Genomic DNA, 22,790 nt, shown 5'->3' with positions numbered 1-22,790 from the left:
TTTGTGATAGACCACAGAAATTAGAGCTCCATCCATGACATCAGCATTAACATAAAGGAGAAAGCAATTAATATTAAAGAGACAAACTGTGCACAGGTTGCAGAACCTTTCACTGAGGATATGAATCAACAGCTCACTTCCCCTTAACACAATAGGACAGGGCTGCATGGTGCCAGACACTGTCAGTGTAATTGAAAAAACAGGTTTTCTCTGAGGTCTTTTTCACTTATTTGTGAATGACCCATGAGTGAGACAAATCCCTTCACGTTCTTCACTGGAGGTCAGTTTTAAAATCAACCTGCCATTTGTTTCCCCTCTCTCTGAGGAAACCATACTCCCCCTTTTCACATCACCCCCTGATGCGTGCCAGCTGACTTCATTACAGTCCTGCCAAAGCATCAGTGTGACTGAGTAACCCAGCAACTCGTTCAGCTGAAACGTCAAAAGCTTTTGCTCTGTTGCCTTTTCTTGCCCAAGCCAACCCCTACGGGGTGGGGGGCAATCCACAAGGCAGACTACTTTCCATTTTAAAAATTTCTTTCAAATACACAAAATGTTTCAATCCAGAGAGATGGATGACCACTGCTGGGATTGGGCAACAAGGGAAACCTTGGGCAAAACAAACACTCATAAGTTTTCCTGTTTGTTGCTACAGTGACTAAACACAGAGCACCATGTGTTTTTCAGCACATATGAAAGCTGCTGTTAGACGTCCCAGAGGGCCGTAACACCACAGGCCCATGGCAGATTCATAACCTAATATTCTTGACTGGCAGGTGTGTTTATCCAGGCAAAACATGGAAAAAGTCTGCAGGCGGAGCCATCAAAGTGTGTTTCTGTAAGGACGGTGATCTGTTGTCAGTAATGAGGAGGATCCAGAGGTTTGCTGTGTCTGAGACGAGGCAGGCTACGGTTGAATGGACGCCACTGAAGAGTCATTCTGACTCACACAGAGATGCTGAAGAGCAGCTGAAAAACACGCATCCCTAGAAAGAGGTACAAAAACCCCCTCTTATTAAGTGGTAATGGACTGGATGAAATACAACAAAAGATGACAAAAAAAACAGGTAGTGTTCACCTGCCCAGTAAAACAGGTTTAAGACAGTTGTGTTATTAGTTATCAAGATCTACATTATAATTCAAGATCTACATGATAATTCAAATGCAATAGCAATGCTTGAAGCCACCTCATCCTCCCTCACATAAATTCTTTCTGAAGGATGAACATACCGGTAATTTTATAGCTAACTAGCTAATAGCTAATGTCCTACTTTTGACAATGTAGCGTTAACAAAAGTACTTGATAGCCTTTATAAAAAAGAAAAAAGAATATTTGACTTTCAGTTTAGGGGAGCAGAGAATTTTAGATGTGTGGTAAAAGGCTGACTAGTCATCCGTAGAGAAAAGACAGCGAGGGATGTTGTATCACATAAGAAGCTGAGTGAAAGATGTCGACCACATATGACCACAAACTGCAGCACATTGGTGCTAAAGGACTGTTCAGTGAGAAGAAATCGCCAACAGAAAGCTAACTGGGAAAAGGAAGCTGTACAGGAATGTTAAAAAATTGCAGGTACAAAAAATAAAATGTTTGGATTAATGTTAATTCCAACTGTAATCAGGCTGATAAGAGGACCATTTCCATGATAACTTTACAGATCATCACATCTGGGGACTGTTTTTTCATCTACACAAATAAATCATTGTTAAATAAAAAGTCATTAATGGGATAATGTATAAAGAGCAGCTCACTTTTTGAAATACAAGATTTCTTAATCTACAAGGAATCCAGCTCACACCTACTACTTATCAATCCTGTAGTTAAAATCTGATTTGATCATTGTTCCCTCAAGCCTCTGTTGTCTCTTTTTTATTCTTGAAAAAAAAAGCATTACTAGCCACTTGTAACTACACTGATAAACAAGTATTTATTCTAAATCATCACCTAAAAAGAATCACCCATGAGTTCATCATTTATTCTCATCTGACTTCAAACTACAAACCACACCTGTGTCAGGAACTCAATCTAAAAGAGCGAAGTCATAATAAATTTCTTGTTTATTCAGTACTTTGGAGAGACCGACAAGACAGAAAAGATCTTGTTTATGGAATTTATTTTTAATAACAGCTGATCTCATAAGTGAGGGAACCTTTGGACAGACTAAACTGAATGAATGCTGCAAGCAATACACTAAAAACAAAAACACTTTTACAGTTGACACTTTTTGACCGAGTTAAACAGAAAAAAACATTGGTATGAACATGATACAGATCCCAACATTCAACTATCTTCTGTAACAGAAACTCAGAATTTGTAGATATTGGGAGAAAATGTCAATGTTTAAAGATGCTTTGAAAAGAAATACATGAAAAATTACTTAGAGAACAACAACATTATCTCTACAGTTATTAGGTATAAAATGCCTTAATTTGGTAAAAAAAATTATCTTTGATACTAAGTCTTCCATATCAAAATTGATTTGTAATGCAGTGTGACATTAACAAAAATTGTTTGTTAAAAGCATGAAACATTGTTTTTTTTCAAGCTCAGTTTAAAAGAAGGAGTAAATCTCTTTTTCACACTTAACATCCACAGCATTGTGCTCCTGTTTGGTCAGTCTGAACCTGTGGCTGAAAGGAGCCCAGAGTAAATGTTGCTGTGGCTCTTCATGAATCTCTGTGTTTGTTCACTTTGGCTCTGCTGCAGCTGCAGGTCGTGTGAGCACAATTCCCTGTTGCTTTCGCCTGACAGAAAAACTGCCTTCAGTTCTTCCAAGCCTGCAAATGAAGACTTGTAAACTGGCATGTTGCAGCCTACTTGGCCAGCCTGAGCTTGAGCTGATCATTTGTGATGAAGAAGTGCAGTCCCAGGAGCCCTTTCCACAGAAGCAGTTTTACTCTGAAGTTTGCTCTGTTCAGACAGAGGGGGGCTTTACTTGGTTCAGAGGAAACAATGATGTAGCCATCTTTTTATCTGAGGCCTGCTGCTGTTTGAAGAGAAACTACACCAGCACTGACTGGTTAAAGACTCCAATTACTAACATCCTCACACAAGGTAGAAACTTGAAGTCAATGTCAGGGTACCCTTTGCAACAGTTTATAATAATGACTGAAATGCAAAACCTATCTGCAAAACTCACTTTTTTGCGAAAACTAAAAAAAACATGCTGTTTTCTTTTAGAATGATATTTGTTAAGAATACTCAATGCATGACGCACTGATTTAAGACTATGTTACGCTATTAATTGCAGACTAAATGTGAGCAGCATTTCTCCTAATCATCCAGAGTGAAATCAGCAAATCAGAAAATTTTTCAGATAGGTTTTACGTTTCAGTCATCGATAAGTTTCTCTGTCACAATTAAATAGATCAGATTCTCTCTATCAGCTGTGCTAGCAGCTGTTTATTTCTGACACTGCATGATAACATGTTGAACACCACAATGGTAGTTTCGTGAGCTTTTATTTTGGAACTTCCTGTTACCGGGAGTTTCAATTTGCATATTGGCTAAATGTTTAGTTGCGTCTGAGAGATTTAGATTTAACATTTATATTTATATTTATATTTATATTTAAGAGTTATATTTAAACTTAAATTTAAGATTATATTAAACATTTATATTTAAATTTATATTTAAAATTTATATTTATATTTAGCATTTATATATATAGCATTTACGTGTGACATTTAACTATTCAAGATATTTCTAAGATGACAAATATTGCTCTAAATGTCATAAAAGGTCACTAGAAAAAATCACACCCGTTTTTTTGCACATAGTTTGAAGCTAAATGTGACAAAATGTTGCTGTCTTTTTTTTTAACATGCGCTGCTTTACAAACGGCGCCCCATAATTTTGTAGTCATCAAAAGGCAATGAATTAGCTGAGGGTTATAGAGGCAGATATTAATGTTTGACTTCCTCTTAGCACCATTTTTTGATCCAGAGAGGTTTGATGCTGAGTTCCAGCATGGTGAGATGTATTTGTTGAATTTCTATTTCCTTTGAAAGTCTGGTAAACTACTGTAACTCATTTATGTCTGAGCCATCACATTACTTTCTTCCTCCAAAACAAACACTACTTTCAAACATGACCAAGTTTAGGAGTTTCACCACAAAAATTACTCGACTTAGAAAAGTCAAAAAGGTATCATGCTGATGTCATGACTCAGCTTTCCAAGAGTCGCCTCATATGTCAAAGAAAAAAGCTAAATAATGGAAAAAAAAGGAGAATAAAAAAAGAGAGAAAAGACACTATTAGTCCTGCTGTCAACTTCAGCGTGTGAGCATCCCTGCTGAGATGAGTGAGGAGATCTAATGACTTGTGGAGTAGAGAGCTGTTACTAAGCTTTGAGTAAAACACCATTTCGCAACAGAGAGTGAATCTGCAGGGGATGCAAATGGAGTAAGCCATCCAACCCAAACTGAATTTATGGACAAACGAATGATGTATACAAACTCTTTACAATATCAATCAGCAGCAAATATATGCACCACCTGTACTTTCCTTAAAGCACACAGATATCAGAGCCAAACATATAAGGTGACCCTGAAACACAGATTTAATTTAGTCGTTTTACAACAGGAATCCATTTGTGGCCGGTGTGGAGCGAGTGCCAGGAGATGGAGCTGACTACATTTCACTGTAACAGTGTGCAGAGAGCCAACTTAGAGTCTCTAGCAGGCATCCACTCCACCTTGAGGGCAATAGTTCATTTTATCCATAAAACCTGCCGTTGTTTCGACGAGGATTTATACACATGCCCCTAAAAACATCCTCTCCTTGCTCAGAGGTGTTCGCAGCTTCGGGACACACTTCTGCTGCAGGGCTGAGGAACTACAGAAAGGTCACCAGGAGACATGTCGAGTATTTAAGTCCAAGGATGTTTGGTAAGCACACACCTTATCTTTTTTACTTCTTTGCACCACAATTTTACAAACTGATCATTTAGACATTGTCAAGAATAAAGTTGTTCAGTCTTGATTTTGCCAAAAAGGGATCTACAAAAGTTAAATGTGTCTTCAGCCTTTTCTTTGGCTGTAGTTTAGATGTATCTTTCCTTTTTTTCCCACATCTGAGTTGATTTTTTATTCCTATGAGTTACTGCATAAAACATCACTCCCACTACAAAATATCACTGCTCCAACTTCATTCTCTGAAATATTCACCATATTTTAGTTTCAGACCCTCTAATTATCTTTTGTGGGAAACTTGTATTCAGGTTAAACCATCCAAATGTGTATCACTGATTGTTTTTCCGAGACTGAAACTGAACAGAGATGACAGAAGTTTAATGTGGAAATAAAAATGGAGAGTTTGCAGCCTGGTTAGGTCTGCCTGCAGTGCTCACACATTGTGATCGCCGCGATCCAGCCTATTTTGTTTATTATTTCTTGTTTTTTGGAGGTTCACTGCACATGGTCCCATATATGTGCTGTCAATCATCTCATGAAGCAGATGGAGCAGGCAGACTACTGGTGATCTTCACATTAGAGCATTCAGTTTGCTGCAATTCAGCTGAGGAGGGAACACATATTCTATTTTAGTTTCCTTAAAGACAAATATTATACTTCAGCAGTATCCACTTATGATCAACTACTCCACCATGCTGAGGACAGCATCATTAACCTAGATGAAAGACCTTTATAAAATATCAGTGGTTGAACATTTTTCCTCACGCTTTAACTTCACCAACATCATGTCTGTGCCCTTAATTTCACTGCTTTGGACTGCAGCCAGGATTCAAATTGTAATCTTCTCAGTGTAACATCACTGCAGCGATAACATCAGTCTTCCATCTCAGCTCTTCCGCCGTCTGTCCAGCTCATATCTGATCTGTCTCTCTCTGTATCTTGCCGTCTTTCTTTCCTCTCTCAAAGACAGACACACACATATTACACAATATGATGCATTATGAAGATATGACCCTGTAGGGCATCCATTAAGAAGCTCGTGTAAAAGAAATAATTGTTGATGAGGATGTTGATGGCTGCAGAAATCAGGCTTCACCCTTGGACATCTGCACTCTCAGCTAACCAAATAATCCACTGTAAATGTTATAAAGTTGGGTGTGGATTTGTTATTAAGTTACCAAGCAGCACCTCCCTGCACATCCTCTTTCATTACCAAACAAGTAGATCTGAATCATAATGAGCCTCAAGACAAAAGTTCAAACAAAGATTAACACCCGCCGAAAAACGAACTCTTTTGATAGTTCAACTTTGAGGGTGGGAATTTAACAAAGACAGAAAAGTGTTTTCTTTCTGTACAGAGATAACACTAACTGTTCTTTGGCATGGATCCATGAGAGCTAACGGCACCAAGCCAGGGCCATCTTGTCCTTCAGGGTATCACTTCAGTAAAATTAAGTACTGTAATCAATTAGAGTGTCCCCATCAGGTTGTAAATTTTTATTCCCCATTAAAATGACTGTTTTCGTACTGTACCATTACAGTATCATTCTGCCGTACCCAACAACATCAGACAAGGACATACAGGAAAAACTTGCTGAGTGAGCTAAATCTGGTCCAGGTGGATGTAAAAATGTTCCTTTTTACAGGGAGAATTATTACAAGTTAGATGTTCATCATGATGACTAACTTTGCCATGTTAACTATTTTTGCTATCTTTTTGTTCATTGCTAAGTACGCCAACATTTGCTGAAAACATCAAATACTGAGTACATCCCAGGCTAGTGGAACCTGTTCAAAGTTTTGGGGGTTGATTAGAAGACAGCTTTTTTGGAAGAATTCTCATTTTGCTTAAATGATGAAGGGGATCTGCATACTTGTTGGGAAATATGTTTATGAACTGGGGTCATGGGGAAGTTCTTCAGATAATTAAGAAACAGAGGTTGATCTTCTTTGTCTTTCTTCTTGTCTTTGTCTATTCTTTGTCCTTTTCTTGTAATTTTTCATCTCTTTTTCATAATCTTTGCATTTGGAATGGATCATTACTTTGTATGGCTCATTTGTTGGTCATGGACACCAAACTTTTTGTGGCTGCAGTGATATTTTTACTACTTTTTCTCCTGTGTTTGTCTGGAGATCCTACATGTAACCATGGCTGCATTGTTTACATGTGAACTCGGCTGTTAGCAGTCTGTCAGTGCTAACTGTTGTAAGGCCTGATTATTTCCCACAAGCTGAGGAGGAGGTGAGGACGATGTGCTGGTTCTCAGGTGTGAGCTAAGAAGTTTCAACATTGACCTGTCCGTCCATCCATCGTTATTGGGAACATAACTTATCTCCAATAAGACGGATGAGCTAGCTTTACTAACCCAGCAACAGAGGGAATACCAGAGGGCGGAGTAGCATCATGCTATTCACAGACATGGCTAATGTAGCTATCACCAGACACTAGCACCACATTGGAAGAGCTTCACCTGCTGTGAGCAAACAGGATCTAGGAGACAGAGATGGAGCATGACTGAAGAAGCTTAATCCTGGACCCTGTGGAGGTGGAGGCTGGCTGAACTGGAGAATGATGGAGAAGCTGTCATCATCTATTTTCTTATGGACCTTTTTGCACTTTCTATACACTTTCTTACTTTTGTTTTCTGATTGCTGCTGTGACTTCAATTTCGTTGTACTTGTTACAATGACAATTTAGTTCAGTTCTATTCTATTCTGTTCTATTCTATTCACACCATGAGTGAAAGATGTGCAGTATATTATAGCTGTCAGTCATTGGCTGGAGTTCATCCTGAACCCAACTCAGACTGCGACTGTCATCACCAGAGCTAATGGTGCTGTTTAGGGGTGGGAGAAAAAAATAAAAAATCATGTATCAGGATTTTTTGTTTGACAATATCAAAATCGGGATTTTTGTCAAAAAAAAAAAAAAAAAAAAAAAAAAATTTCAACCTCTCATTCTTCATTTCAGTCTTTGTTAATGAACTTTTCTCTAGCAGAGGGTGAAATTTTTCTCTCTTTGATGTGTATTTTATGTGAAAATATGGCTCCTGATATAGTATGTAGACATTATCATCATCATTTAACTTTTTAACATGGTCTGGTGTTAAAGAAAATTAAACAATCGCAATTATCATAAATATCGAAGAACCGCAACTTGAATCGAATAGAGACCCCAAAATTCGTAACGGAATCGAATTGCAGGAAAAGCTTATCGTCCCAGCCTTAGTGCTGTGAAAGGCAAAAGGCGGCATACTAGTAATAAATGAATTATAGAAATATTATTTCAGTGTAATGTGAATCCATTCCCAGAATAAAAGGAGTATTTGAAACAACTCCAGGCTATCTAATTGATCTCCTGATCTCCTCTTTCTCCCCAACATGTTTCTGTAACACCTGAACTCACTGCCTGGCTAAAAGACCCTGTCAGGCTGGATGCATTCAAACTAAAAAAAGCTTGAAGCAAACACGCACCTCCTGAAGTTTAACTCTGTCAACTTTGTGACACCCACTGAATGCTTTTTTTTCCTCTGGTAACATAGCAACAACAGCTAGCATACTTACCAGTGCTTGCCCTGCAGCAGTGTGACTGGCATTTTTAAACTGCGCTCTCTGACTGCCACCTTAATCACATACACTCAACAAGAGGCAGAAACAGAGCAGACTCACACATAAACCTCACTGGCAGCAGCAAAAAACTGTTTACAGCATCATACACTCTAAACCAGCCAAAGCCCATTATACAGGACACGGTGTATTATCAATGTTTTCTTTGCTTTGTCACACTGACTTAAAGAATGTAAAGCTCCATACGGATTAATGTCAGAGCATGTAGGCAAGCTGGTGTGAAGGATTTCAAGATCTTCACAGTGCGGAAGGCATGCATAGTGATAGATACTGAAACATACAATGATTTTAGCTGAAATGTCTACCCAATATTTACACTATATATCCCAATGTAACTTTCAAACACAGTCCTCTTTATACACTCTGAAACCAGTTCACTAAAAAATAAAATGCTTATCTAAATAATAACTTGGTTAATAGTTGGTCACCTAAAATGCTTCAGAGGTTCAAAGTTTTAAATGTTTTATATTCTGCTGATGTATAATATTCATCTTCTAAAAAACTAACTATTTAACATATGATAGTAATAACTTATTTAGTAACTGATACAGGGTTCCTACAGCTCAAGGCAAGTTAAATTTAAGACTTTTTAAGACTTTTTTATTGACGTTTGGAAATCAAATTTAAGAACAAGTCAATTACGAATCACAATTGAAACAAACAAAACTAACAAACAAAAACACCACATGAATTACCTGGGTTAGAGGCAATTTCAACTTGATGTTAATTTTACATAAAACATCACTTTTTACATCTTTTTTTAACCCCATTTTTACAACTTTATGCCTATTTTGCCCCCATTCATCTTTTTTGGCCACTGTCACAACCATTTTTGGAATTTTTACATGGTTTTTGAAATTTAATTTCAAATGTAATTCTCAATTTTGCTGCCATAATCAATTTTCCTATTCCACTTTTGGATATTTTTTTTGCCAATTTTTCTTAATTTTTTTTTCTCTCCAAGCACCCTAGGTAGAACAAAGACATGCGTCTGCTTTAAACGTTTCTGGTGCAACCACATCACCATTTTGTACATTACACAATGTTGCCACGAGAGTAAATCGGGAAATTATTTTAAAAAATAGATAAATGTTACTTATTTTTTTTTAACTTCAAACTAACATAAATCTTACCAATGTGCTCAAATTTTTAAGACTTTTGAAATTTGGATTCAAGACTTTTCAATGCCAATCCAGGCCTTATTTTTAGAATTATGAATTCAGTGCCTTTTAAGACTTTTTAAGGATCCGCGGGAACCCTGTGATAAAGGTGAGATAGCATAATTGGATTACAGAAAAAATCTAAATGAGTAAAAGTGTCAAAGGAAAAACATGATTTAGGGCAGCATCATTGCTGTGGTCTCTGGTTTCCAGTTTTGTAACACTGATAGCCTCTCAAGAAACACAAGTTTCTTTATTTGGTTAGTTTTCATTAACAAATGACAAGTTCAAACAACAAGTAATTCTGGCGCCGACCAGCAAGGGTGCTGACGTTAATCATTTTGTCAACTAACTGCGAACACCTTCAATAATACAGATGACAGAAGACATGAAAAACACTTTTGATTTTCTGCAGCCAACATCCGATAAGAACTACAAGACATAAGTTGCTCGAAAAAAAATAAGGCATTAGCCTTATCAGCTCAGTCCTACAATAGTCAGCAACTGGTGGTGGCAGCTGCAGTGTCTGGCGGTGTCATCACTTTGGGGTCCATGTATGTGCAGAGTGCTTTATGACTTCATTACTGCCACTTAGACCTGAGAACACTGTTAACCCTGACCCACAGGGCTATGATGGACTGCCCCACTGAGAAGCTGTGACAAGGAAGTCCATATGGACACACACACTTCTCCTTTAGCCTCTCAGTCTGACACGGTCTCTCTTGGGGGGGCAGAGAGGGGATGCTCTGTCACTGCTTTTCTCAACCCCACCTGTGTGACTCTAAGGCTGGATCTGCTCTTTCTTTTCCAGTGACCTCTGCAGACTCTCTGGGTAAAGGCATACAGAAATCTACAACGCCAGCGTGTGTTTGAGTGTGTTTGTGTGTATGTGTGTGTGTGTGTGTGTGTGTGTGTGTGTGTGTGTGTGTGTGTGTGTGTGTGTGTGTGAGTGTGTGTGTGTGTGTGTGTGACAGACAGAAGCCTGGACTCCAGAACAGCCTCAGGTCTGGTCCAATCATCAGTCAAGACTTGTGTCCCATCTGTTTGACAAGAGGAAGTCTTGCTCATGGAGGAGATGTGCTGTCATCCTGCACTCTAGTTTGCACCCATTAACGAGCACCCAGGACGCAATCATCACCCATCAAATCGGAGTGCTTTTAAAGATGCCAATAATAAGTGATGGCACTGCTTCAAGGACAGACCCAGAGACAGGACCTGAACCACTGCACTGTTCTCCCTTGACCCTGTGTCATTATGGCTTTGATATGACATTATACAATATGTAACAGGGGCAATAAAGCCTTGGCAGGTTTCCCTCTTTGGGCTGGTTGAGACAGGATGTGCACTTTGTCTTTTCTAAGATTGTGGGGAATAAAACGCTCACTTTGCTGAAGGTGAAAAAGTGAAACCCAAGAAGTCGTTGAACTCTGTGAGGGCATTTCAAATAAGCAACTTCTTTAACGATGCAGGACTAAAACTCCCAAGAATCTCTCCAAAGTTCAGCCTCAGTATCTTTTATCAATACCTACTCACAGATGGACTCTTAATAATTTCTGTTCTTGTCATTTGTCTGCAAAAAGATCTGTTTCTGGTGGATGGTATGATTTTTTTTTAACATGTTGATACTGTGAAGCTGCTTTTACAACTGTGAATTCATGTTAAAGCACCTTAAAATTACCTTCAGATTCTCTACCCACTGGTTGTTTTAGCATTTCTGGTACAAAATACTCTACAATGAGAAGAAAAACTGAAACAATACAGTCTTACTTGCTTTAGGGTCCTTAAGGTTTTCCAGTTTTCACCACAAAACTAAAAACAAGAGTTTCTTCCCGTCTGTTCATGGCTCTCTGGGAAGAGTCCTCAAAATGGGTCCAGTTGAAAAAAAAAATAAGACAACTTTTAATAGAAATAAAGGGAACAAGTAATTGAAACTAGCCTGAGACAACTTATTATGTGAAAAAATCTTCATGGCTAACACTCTTCATGCATATTATTTAGTGTAGTGCTCTTTTAAAATTCAAGAATAGAGTCATTCAAGCATCATTCAGTGTCTTTAATGTTTTGCAGCTAAGTATCAATAGAAATACTCTCCAAAACCCTCACTGTCACCACATCATGATTTTTTTTTCTCCAAACTGAAGCAAATTGTGATCCACAAGTATAAACGATGACATTCTGGAGTTGCCAAAATTATGTTTTGTCTTGGATTCAACTATCAGGTGATTCTCTGTGTATGACTAACATAACATTGCTCATGTTTTTTTTCTTATCCAAATCAAAAGATCTCAATATTAAATTTCTAAATAGAAAAGATCATGTCTGGAGCAGAGGTCTGTGAGATGTCTTTAGGTAGGCACCAGAGACAGAAAAATCTCCTCTATGGTTGACTCACCTGTTGGCATTCTCTATTGGTTTTGCATTTATATTGAATTTCCTTGCATTGAATTTTTCCAGGTTAAGAGATACCTGGAGGCATGCCAGCCGGCTTTTTGGAAGCAACATTGTTGCATAAGACAGATGAACTCTGATGAGAACAAAAAAAAATCAGAGACTTGTGTCGGTTTCAAGTTTTTTTTAATGTTGTTGTGAAACTTAAAGGAAACAGCAAAATCAATTTAGAAAAGTGAGCCTGGGCATACTAAGTGAACCCCCCCCGCCCTGCTGTCAATGGCAGCAAGCACTGTGTGCACTTTGAACTCTAAACTACAACATGAGGATAATAGTTTTAATACATCCATGACAGTGTGGGAATGCTCAGTTTTGGCAGGGTTCATGGGCTTTTTCAAACAAATTTGGGAGTGAAAGCTTTTTTTGTGGAAATTTACGATGAAATGAAGGATGTCATGTGGAGCAGACACATAGCACAGACGTGTTCAGCAGAAGTTTATCAAACTGAGTGGGGAATAATTAATGATTTCCCTCTTCATCCCAAAGCCACAATGACAATCAATGACAACCCCCAAATGTCATCTGTGCTCAGTCACAGTGACACTTTCCCTGGGAGCATGGTGTTTAAAGTGCTAAAATAAGACTTTGACTGGCAATATCCCTTCACCAATGCACTGAAATCCAGAAATCAAATTGTAAAGATTTTCATACAAAAACAGAGCAAAGACCCTCACTGGAATATCACGCCTTGTTCAGATGTACATAAGCACTTTTAAAACTACTGTATTTTCTCCTCATAAAAAGAAATCGTCAACCATGACCTTCATTTAAAAAGGTTATATCCACCCACACACGAAAACCAAGCGCAGTTCTGAATGCTTATTAAGCACAGCGAGCTAGGTCGTGATGAAGGCTAGTTTAATATCACAGTGTGACATCCTGCATGTTCAGCAAAAACAACCTTTACAGACACAGAAAAAATACTGGAGCCCTCAAAGTTTTTGGACAACTTAGCATAAGATCTCATACATGCATTTACAATTTCAACAATATATTATTTATTTTTATTATAATATAATTTAAATAATATCCAACTACTCAACCACATGCTGCCCATGGGATCCACAGCTCACACAAGTGCAAACATAACAGAGTTAAGTTGGTGTTATCTCTGCAGACTGTACATTGCACTGAACAGATGTTTGGACTAAAAACAGACTTCCTCTTCTGATTGGAGGAAGCTGTACAGGATTTAACAAACTTAAGAGAAAAGCAGAAGCTAAAAACACACAAAGTCTTTACTTTACAGGGCCTTTAATAGAAAAAAAGCGAGAGTATCCTCTAGTCAGTGGAGCTTGATTGAAAATATAAATATCATTCTGATCACTAGCTGGGATAACTATCCAAAGCTTTTTTTTTCCTGAGGGTGACATCAAAGGAGAGTTGGTGTTGTCACTGAAATAAAAAAGGATCAGCCCTGTCAGGGGGATAAATTTGTTCAGTGAATCTTAAAGCAATTTGGCCATGAGATTTTGATGAAAGTCAGAAAGTGGAAGCGATTTGTGTACTGATGTAGGAACTACAGGTCACCTAGAATATTAGGAGTGCCTGTCTGTGGGTGATGACTATGCGCAGGAACTCAAAAAGGATTTGGGGTCATTGGATTCAGAACTATGAAAGATGGTTCAGATAGAAGATTGACCCGCTGGTGTCACAAGATGAAAAACTCAGTGAAACTCCTCTGTATATAGATTTAACATTCAGCAAACAGCTTTTGCATGCTTTGCTCTTAAACACACAGTGAGTGTTTGACAGATGGACATCTCAATTAATAACCAGTCTAATTCTTTGGCATGCAGTAGGAAATGTGCACATGGCAAAGATGTGTTTCTTGGTTTATGTGTGGATCATATTAATGGATCAGAATCTCTTAGTTTTTTTTTTCTCAAGTGTTTGGGGTATTTTTGAATATTTATCAACCCTGACTTTTGTACTAAAAAATTTTAATCCAGCACAGATCAGAGCAGGACTTTTCCCTCCTGTCAGAGAGAAAGCAATGTTGTTTAAGTGGTCGTTTTTGGTGATGAAACCGAGTCTTCGAGAGTATTGTTGCAGTCTACAGAGCAATCCCACCTTATCAGTGCAGAGGAGGGTGTTGCAGTTTTTATTGGAAAGCCAGATGATGAAAGAATCTTCAGCTGCAATAAATAATCTGTGATATATCAAAACTTGTTTGAGCCAGATCTTTGTGTAGCTTTAGAGTTTAATTACAACTGTAAAAACGTATCAGTGCCATGTTTTCTAAGGCCAGCCCCTTTCATGAGCTGAAAGGGTTAGGGGAAAGCTCTGTCATAGGGCTGTTACCAAACTAATATATTTTTAGAACTCAGTGGGTGTTTCCAGTCCAGGATAGCAAACTGCAAATGTTAAAAGTCTTGGAGACTTCACAGGCGTCAGATGAAAGTGCACTGGATTCATATTTGAGAATCTTGTATGCATGAAGATATCTTCCCTTGCCCTCAGTCCTCTCATTGACTTTTTTGGCCCATTTCTTCCCTCCTCCCAGTGAGCTGGATCTCTTCCCTCCTCTAAGTCATATTTTGGACTCTGGCTGCCTGATACTCTGCCCTCTGAGTCTGTGAGCCTTATATTGTGCTTTTTATCTTGTCTAATCCCTAAAGAGGCTTGAGCGGTTTAACCAGTGTTAGTGTGATCCAATGTCGTTATTTTTTCTATAAATAAGGATGAAATTTACTGCATTATGTTTGGTTGAATTGGAAATAAAGAGTACCCACAGTATGACTGGGGTGTTGTGACATGATGTGAGGACGTGATTTTTGAACAAGGCGTGTGTTTGTTTTGGAAATGAATGGAGAACAGATTGGAACAAATTTTCTTCGTTAAATGTGTAACATTAGTGAATCCTGGTTATGTCCTCCCTGTCATCTACCAATCAGAGCTAACGTAACCTCACTCTTCATTTAATTGATAGACTCAAGTTTAAACAGACCACTGCAGAATAACTGCTGCATGTGAGTTGGAATGAACATTGTCACAAACAGTTTAGCTTGTGTTTTAGCCTCTGGCTTGTGCGCTATCATTCTCTCGTTTACATGTCTTCTGTTCTTTTGTCCTGTTTCTGTCTGTTACGCTCCCGTGTTAACCATCACTACAAAATTAATCCAATGAATTGTTTTCGGCAGAGAAAAACACAGATTTCTGTCCTCACTACTAAACTTCGTCAGGCGGCGTGATGTTGTCAAAGAGACTTACGTGCTATAAATCAATCTGGTCCTGCTCGACCCAATTGAGAAGCTACTAAGTAGCATTTTGAAATAACCTTTATTGGCGCTGATAATTTTTTCAAAGTGTGGATTATGGTCAGGCATATATCTAGACGTAAGTTGTTTGCAAGATTGCTCAGAAAATCCTCACACTCCCTTTAAGTAATGGTAGCTTCAAGACAAAACCATCAAGTTAGCTTTGGTTACATTGCAGTCCTTTTAAAAAACTTAAGAAATCCTTGACTTTCCAAAAAGCAATCTGTGTGTTATCTTTGAGTACTGATACATATTCATTTAATGTCCAGAAAGGCCTGAATTTCCAAGGACCAATTTAATTGAACAGTGCACGGAAATCAGTCACCAGGGTGGTCACCTCTGATTAATCAGGCTGACAGCATGCAATTTGTCCAACCCATCATTAGCAATATGTCTTCTTCATACTTTTTGATACAAAAGACTTTAGTCTGGAGCTACAGTTGATAAAACAATGTCTTGTCCTGTTAATAAATGTTACGATACAAGATGAATATGCTCCACTCTTCACATGCAGACCTCATTCATCTCAGCTACAGTGCTAAAGCTCAATTAGCTTCCCACTCAGAATCATTAACGTCTAACACAGGAGATCAGATAAACCTATTGAAACAACCCAGCATGAGTAATGTTCAGAATCATGAGCTGAGCAGTAGCCCTGTTATCACTGTAACCTCAAATTATGAGGTTCGTCTTTTGTCCTTCCTGTGAGCAGTTTTCATGAGCCTCTCATGTTTTCTGTTTTCTCTAATATCCTCTACACTAGTGCTACTTCATGCACTTCAGCATGGATTCCCAAATTACTCACATACTAACTTCAAAGACCGCCTAATTTTCTTTATCCTACCTGCGTCTATACAAAAATACTTTCTTTTAGTCAGATTTGTATGAGACGGGACTTGAACTTGGGATGATGTAACGTTTCATGGAGGCTTACAAGAAACAAATGAAAGCCATGTATTGTGTTAACTGCACCTCCCTAAACCAACCAATTTGAGTGTATCCACTTATCTTTCAAATGCCGGCTGATCCGTCACCATGTCACCTAATTGGACACAGCAGAAATTCCCAATATAATAGCTGTGAATTTGAGAGCAAATTTTCATTATTAGCATGGGCTCTGTGAGTCTGTCGGAGGTGTTACCCAACTTATGCTTTTCCTCCCAATTTAAGGCCGAGTAGACTCCAGCATTGACTCTCATAACCAGGTACTGAGAAGTGATAATAAGATGAATGGTATGATTCTGACTCTTTTACAAGGATTGGGGCATCAGTGAATGATGTCCATTACCTAAGGAGTTGTTCACCAAAGACTCAAACTATTATGGCAGAACTTTCAGAAAGTACTTGTTGCTTCTTGTAGAAATGCCCAGAATCAATCGGTCTCATATCATAATCAGGTTAATTCTAGACGGGTTAATTAAGATCAGATCTGGGCTGTGTCTTTTTGTTATATAAATGGAAACCAAAATGAATCCACCATGATCAAAGACACAGCAATGTTTGACAACAGTGGCAAGCAAAAGTTTACTCTGAATCGCCAGAAACCCTGGACAGATCTTGCCCCATGTTAAACTGCCATGAGCTGTAGCTGGATAGGCTGTAAAAGTGTGACAAAAAAAGACAGAATGAGAAAAATGGATGGATACAGTGTGAATGAAACACTTGAGATTGGCCTAGTTTGGGCAAGGTCAGCTGGAAATCTGTCGGCACATCAGCAGACCAAATGAGTCTGCCTTCAAAATGAAGTACTTTAAGGAAAGCTTATCTTAAAATGTAACGTGAGCATTAGTCAGAAGAAATAAAAGTTCAGATTTATAAATGTTATGATTGTAAAAATCTGAATTAAATATCTTAACACAAGAAATGTAGTTTTCCAAGAGCTGGAGCTGCAGATCTTCAGTTTTATTTCCCCTGAGAGCATCTAAAATCATTCCCTGATCCATCATACTATAACAAGAGTCTACAATATTCACTCTATTGTGTGGACTTTCTGGTGTATAAATTTTACATTTAAGAGCCAGAGACTCACTTAAGGTAAAAATGAAAATACTGTCGTAGGTAGTGCTTAGCTGGGCTAAAACGAGAATCACTGCTGTGCAGACAGCATCCTGATTGTCTCTGCTGGTGATTGGTTCGTCGTCTGGAGGTGTTGGGCTCAGACACAATGACTTCATTTGTGGCTGAGGTGTAATTATAAAATGCTGGATGTGTCTTACTGATGGTGAGTCTCCGTTGGGGTATAGCAGAGATGGACAATCACTTAAACTTTCCCCACTCTTTCTTGTTTGTTTGCTTTTTTAACTTTGGAGTTTGCTATTCCTTAGTGTTTAACATGCTCTTTTACAGGCCTCCTTAACTGCTGCTCTTTCTAGACTCACTAAGCTGACACAAAACATACATAATACAATATTAAGACACCTTGCAACATACTATAACTCTGCCATTCATAAAGTGACTTGCTGTGAGTAAAAAGGAAACTTATTTCAAGGTCAGGTTGCTTATTAATACAATGCCTTGAAGTAAAAATCAGTAATTTGAATCATGTTTAATAAGAAGGCACAAGGCTCAGAAGTGTTTCATTCTGACAAGCTCATCAGGATTTGGGTCTGTTAAATCTTGGCCCTGAAGCACCCTGTAAATAATTAGTCATTATTAAAGGTGGACTGTTTTATTATTGGAATGGAGCTGGAGTACCTTGTCATGATTAATTCACTGCTCTCTCTAATATGTTATATCTAATTCATAAGAGAAGTCAACCTCTCTTCACTGAGCTCTACTTTGTAACACCCAGGGGGCATGACAAGGGTAACCTAATGCACCTTACCATGGAGTGCATGAAGCTGTGGGGTATGATATTTTTCTGTGTGTGGAGAGTGTGTGTGAGTGTGTGCTTGTGGGGATTTAAGCACAGGATTAGTTGCATGCTTATGAACAATGATATCAACACTAGACTGATGAGCAAAATGTTGTCTATTTCGTGCTGAAACTACTGTTTAATTGAGGCAGACATAATGTGTGTAGGTGTAGAAGCTGTTAACTAAATGAAGTCGACCCATTAAGTTGCCTAAAGCAAGCAATGTAACAATTATTATAGTTACTTTTTTCTGTGATATGGTGGCCATAAATTTCAAAGCTGCTATTCAATCTCTTATCTATGAATAGAAGCCCATCCCTTTTTCCAAATCCCTTTCTTTTTTTTTTACCTTCAATATAAACTTTATCTCAGGCCTCTCAACCTCTGCCATGATGCCTGGGCTGGATATACTGATGAAAGGATGTGTCTTTTAAAAAGCAAAACACAAAGTTCAAGGATTGATCCTGCACAACCAAAGTCAGAAAGTGCAAAACAGTTTTTCAGGTTCTGTCATTTCATCTGGAGAGTGCTGTGTTAACCAATTGAACCCACATAAGTAAGTCAGAATGATTAACTCTTTTGAGTACAAAGTTATGTAACAGAATAAGACAAATTATCATTTATATAAATAAAAAAGTGGATACGTTGTCTTACATACAGTTTTGTCACATCAACTCTTGACGAGCTGTTGTTATGCTGCCTGGTTATCACTATGGAAATTAAAGACAGCAGGCAATTAAACTTGTAATTTCACCATATCATTTTTTAAGCTTATCACCTAAACCCCCTGGATCAAGTCCTGCAGGGGGCTCTACTTGGGAACTGTTACATGAGAGGAACAAAAACCCGTAAGTTAATGTTAATTACCTCAATAGTACTTGGAATAACATGGTTCCAGCATCATATGGCCATAAATGTTCTTAAATTTAGGGTTTCCTAAGAGCCTTTCAATCATGTTACATGTTAGAGCATAAATACTCTTACAATGCTCCAACCATCCCTCAGAATAAGTAAGTATAGCTAACCACCATTACTCTTAAACACCCTCTTAAGGGTGTCGCTTTTCATGGAGATTTCTCTTATTACTTGAAGACTTTCTCCATCACTATGAATAAATGCATCTTGTACTGAAGTTTGTGTATGTCTGCAATGTTGTGGACGTGCACCCCTGTGGGTGTGTATAATTACTCAGACATGCAAGGTGACTCACCAGAGAGCCGGGAGAGATAGTGAGAGATAAAGAGAAAGCGAGTAAAGAGAAGAGACAGCGGGACGCAGAGATGGGCCAAATGAGAGAAGAGAAAACAAATAATGACCTAGAAGAGGTTGCAGAAATGACATGTGAATGCACAATCTTTCAAAGTTAGTAATGTCTCAGCGATCTAACTGTTGGCTTTGGGTAGGGTCAGTAAGCCCCTGATACGCATCTGTGCTGACTAACATTTTTTAGTTTAGAGTTTTGCTAAGTAAATGTTTATTACACAGATTGTGAAATGGAATAAAACTGCCTCATGTACCACTAAATGATTTTTTTCCAGCAAAAATTTTTTACAACATAATTGTTTTTACGTTGATGTTATCAAATTTCTGCATTTTTCAGAAAAAACAATTTCATTTGGAACGTATATTTAAGGTACTGAGATATGTTTTGTGACTGAAGACTCTTTGTTTGGTCTGTGCACTTTTTTTAATTGATGCGTCACATTTCTTGATGGTTTACAATTGTTTTGGTGATCCGGTGAGACTTTTTTTTTCTTTTAAAAGTCTCTCTCTTCTCAGCGCTCCCTCTCGACGTATCTTACTATTACTGAAAAACTACACAAGAACGGCAGCTGTCAATCATTATGAAATGTGTTGTAAAACCCTGTTTTTAACCTGTAAAAACTACTGAAAACGAAACTTTTTTAGAAAAAAAACTTGAACACAATGCAGACCAATAATATCTTCATATCACCACAGCATACAAATGTGAGAAACATTTTTTCAATGTGTATTTACCACAGCCCATCTGGAATGACTGGGAAGACCGAATTTTTGACCATTACTGCGGCCAGTCACCAGGGGGATCAGTTTTTGTGGCAAGCTTTCATCGAGCCGAGCAAGATGAGTTTATTTTATTTTATTTTTTTTTACAGTCCATGGTTCAAACATTTGGCATTTATAGGTTTATTTTCATAATCTACAATGAACCAAACAATCAATAAATAGTTACACAACAAAGTTGAGTCTTCATCTACCAATGAGAAGCTTTTAGAATATGACTTTTTTCTTTTTAGTTTTTATGACTGTTTTTAATGAAACTAACATGTTAAACTGAATGTATCCTGAAAACAAAGGAACAATTAGAGATGTTTTAAAGCAACCTGATTTAAACGCAAACTTAAATTCAGCGTTACCACCAGTCTAAAGGTAAGAAAACCTGCAGAAAACTGTCCAAACTGAGCATGATCAATTTAACACTGGATCACGGGTCTGTGGGTAAAAGGTGATTGGTTTGCCAAGTGTGGCTACTGTTAGTTGAGCTATCCCCATCAGCCTCTGGTCCCTCTTGTAGGTTCACATCCACATGTATGCTTATTTAGCAATGCTCTACTTGAGTGGTTATTCCCCAGACACAGCCCACATGATCCTTTATCTTAATTTTCTAGGTCAAAATACCACCTCCTTACATCACACTCTGTGCTTGTTTACATGTAGGTAGTAGAGCATTTGAGTATGATGGTGGCAACTATTGAGAGCCGCTGCTCAGAGGCTGGCTGCTCCACAATTTATATACAAAATATGAACAGCATTGCATTCCTACAGTAATAGACATTTTAATAAGTCTTAGTTGTAGTGATTGCTGGTAAGCAAAGATTGCAACACTAAGTCCTCTGGTTGACTAACTGATCACATCTCTCACAAAAACTCACTCCGCAAAGATTCCTTCCTTTCTGTCTCATTTGATTGTTGAATTTCATTAGATTCATTAGATATATTAAGCTCATTTTTTATACATGAGTGAAAATGTTTCAAACTCTGGATGAAAACTGGTTGGCACCCACATGCTACTCATCAAAGTCAAACCAAGTCTTAGCCAAGCATCCAAACCAAGTAAGTTGTTCTCTCCCTTTGCCTCCCTCAAAAGCAAAGAGCAGATTCAACTCCGCACACATGATCTGAACTACTACACATTATTCATGTATGGCATGCTGTGATCCAACTCAGGTAAAGTCTCCAGAGTCTGAATGCTCAAACACAACTATACAATAAATGAACATGAACATTAAACACCAGGAATCAAAGCTTTTATCAAGTGAATCTGGATAGATGATGTAACAAGTTGCAACTTGTTGAAATGTGGAGGAAAAAATCGGAATACTGAAGCTTGTGAGATTCCTCTTCAAAGAACAACTTTCACTCTGATTTTTATCTTAAGAAGATGCTGTTTCACTGCCTGTTGTTTACTAATGCACCTCGATTTGAATATGTAAGGTGGTGCTTTTAGCTTGTTGAACATCTTCGTACAGTAACACCACAATGGAGCTGAATTGTGTATTCTAGCCATCTGTCAGCTGTGGATGACTAACCAAAGACAACAAACACCAGCTCACTTTGCCTCTCCACCTTTTAGTCTCTCAGTTTATCTTCTATAGTGTCTCTGTATCCTCTCTTGTCCCTGTGTACCATATTATACAGCACATACGCACACCTCTGCTCCACTCACAGACAAACACAGACGCTTTGCCTTTCACACAGTTGCTATTCTTTCCCTTCTGCTATTTTTTGCCATTTATCTCTGCAGCTGAGTGTCTGATTTGTGCTCCTGTGATCCCTGCAGCACACTATTGTTTTATGATTCTGGGCCTCAGTGCCACAGCAATCTAGGGCACCATCACTAGGAGCAGACACTACAAACGCTGTGGCATATGGAGATAGTGAGACACAAAGACACAGACACAGAGGGGAGATTGATGAGTGCAGAGATTACAACATAAGGATTTTTTTCCCCCACCAGACTTTTAAAGGAGATATGTAAGAAAGTGAAGTATAATGATGTTATCTGAGATAATCTTAAAATATCTATCTACTTTCTGTCAGGGATATTGACATTTTTTTTCTTTTTTTCATTGAGATCCAGTGCAGCTCATCATCCTCAGGCGCACCTGTGTAAGGACATGATAAACCTGAGCGCTCACTGAAAATTCAGGATTTGGTTCTTGTATCTCCTGTTTATCTAACCTGGGAATATGCCACGTGGTCTCTTGATGGTTCCTCTAAATTATTCAAAGCATTTATTTATAAATAAACACTGACTGGGCCTGTGCCCAGCTGTCTAGTTCTCTCTATAACCTCCAGCAACCAATCCATCCATCCTACCAAGTAAACAACCTGCAAAAACACCAACCAGCACCACAACTTCTGATGTTGTGTTCACGGTTACCTCCACATTAATCTGACTCCCTCTGCCTCTCCAGCCTTCCTTTTCTCCTAATTCTCTCATACATTTTTGAAGCATGCTTGTGGCCTGGTAATGATGTTAAATTT

The 22,790-nt window shown here is 38.3% G+C and overlaps 1 protein-coding gene across 2 annotated transcripts in view; it reads right to left on the bottom strand.

Annotated features, from left to right (window-relative positions):
• Positions 1-22,790, bottom strand: part of syt7b (synaptotagmin VIIb) — a 112,877-nt gene that overhangs the window by 72,673 nt on the left and 17,414 nt on the right. The window lies entirely within an intron of this gene.

Source organism: Halichoeres trimaculatus, unplaced genomic scaffold (genome assembly GCF_033239565.1).
Source record: "Halichoeres trimaculatus isolate MK-OKI-2021-1 unplaced genomic scaffold, fHalTri1.1 fHalTri1_scaffold_3, whole genome shotgun sequence".
Classification (NCBI taxonomy): Eukaryota; Metazoa; Chordata; class Actinopteri; order Labriformes; family Labridae; genus Halichoeres; species Halichoeres trimaculatus.
Note: the sequence above shows the minus strand (reverse complement) of the source record. Positions and strands in the feature narration are given on the sequence as shown.